This window comes from Chinchilla lanigera, unplaced genomic scaffold, assembly GCF_000276665.1.
Source record: "Chinchilla lanigera isolate Chin_1 unplaced genomic scaffold, ChiLan1.0 scaffold00067, whole genome shotgun sequence".
Lineage (NCBI taxonomy): Eukaryota > Metazoa > Chordata > Mammalia > Rodentia > Chinchillidae > Chinchilla > Chinchilla lanigera.
Window position 1 is genome coordinate 666,826 of NW_004955468.1, and position 1,495 is coordinate 668,320.

The window sequence follows — 1,495 nt, forward strand, 5'->3', positions numbered from 1 at the left end:
TTTTTACTATCTTGCTCACTATTTTATCCCAGGTATCTCAGTATTATCTCAATGAATGTCTATTATGTGAAGGAATAACCGTAGGCCAGGCTGTCATAGGGATGAAGACATATACAGTCAGGCCTCACTTAACTCTGGGGAGGTTCTAAGAAATGTGTCATTAGGCAGTTTTGTCCTTGTGTGAATATTATGGAGTGTTCTGTCACAAAGATGGCAGTGACCTCGCTAGGTGCCATCTTATGGGACCACCATGACATATGTAGTCTTATTTTTTCTGTAGTCTTATCGTTGACATGACTACTTACTACTGGTCTCCCAAGAATCCAGACTCTAGCAAAGAATCACAAACAAACTGGACAGTTTCACAGGGCAGTAAGGTATGTATATATGTATGTATGTATTTATCTATTGCCTTTTTGAGACAGGGTCTCACTGTGCAGTTCAGGCTGGGCTTGAACTCACTTTGTGGCACAGGCTGCCTCAGCCTCCTGAGTGCTGGGATTACAGGCGTGCACTACCACGGCCAGCAGGGGCAGTAAGGTAAACGGGAAGCCACGACTAAAACTATATAGAGGCTAATGAGGCCACAGTGGTTTAATGAAAAGGAGCAAAGATGTTAGGTCTTCGGCACATCGTGAACAGAGGATCGGCATGTGTCATGCAGAGCAAGCAGCGAGGGCTTGGGGTGGGCCTGTGAAGGTCAGGCACGACCCTCGGGTGGCGAGGAGGGGAGCTACTCGTTTTTAGAAGCTGCCATGAGGCTTTCCACTCTGTGGGCCTGTTTCAGGTCACGGCATCAGTGAAACGGGGCAGGTCTCCGAGGTCCCCGGGAGCTCCCGGGATTACCCAGGAATCGGGCCCCAAAGTTGCCAAACTACTTTCCCAAAGCCGCGGAGCTACAAAGCGCAGCCTCCACGCACCCGAGCCCCGCCCCAAGCTGGGCTGGAAGTCAGGCGCTCCACGCCGGGCCACACCCGGCCCCACTACACCCGCGCTCGCGCGCAGCCCTCCTCCCGGTCCCCGCGGCCACGCAGGCACTGCGGTGCACCTGCCCGCACGCATCTGCCTTGACGCGGCATCCTGGGTCAGTCGGGAACCCGTTTTCCCAACACCTCAACTTGGACCTCAACCTACACGACGCTGGGCGGTCCAGAGGAAGGACCCGGGAATCCCAAACAACCGCGGGCCTTGGACCGCCAGGAGTGAGGCGGGTGGATGTGGGGGAACAAAGACCCTGAGTCCGAAGCGGCGACTCGAGCCTTGTCCCATTTCTGTTTGCTTGGTCCCCCCCGCCACACATTTTTTTTCAGGCTGAAAAGAGGTCGTGGTCCCTTTAAGACCCGCCCCTCCCTCCCCCAAAACTTCCCAGTGTCCGCTCTCTTTGCGCTCCCGGACGGCCGGCTAGGCTCGCCGCCGAGCTGGTAGGGGACCAGGGCGCGGGGTCGGGAGGGGCGAGAGGGGACAGGCGCGAGGGGCCACCTGCGCCGGGCGCCGC

General features: G+C 56.5%; 1 protein-coding gene across 1 annotated transcript in view; it reads left to right on the forward strand.

Annotated features, from left to right (window-relative positions):
- The first annotated feature begins 1,351 nt into the window (after positions 1-1,351).
- Positions 1,352-1,495, forward strand: part of Hnrnpl (heterogeneous nuclear ribonucleoprotein L) — a 15,364-nt gene continuing 15,220 nt past the window's right edge. Inside the window, exon 1 of the mRNA XM_005399828.2 lies at positions 1,352-1,421. The gene's annotated coding sequence lies outside the window, so the exon portion shown is untranslated. The remainder of the gene's footprint in view (positions 1,422-1,495) is intronic.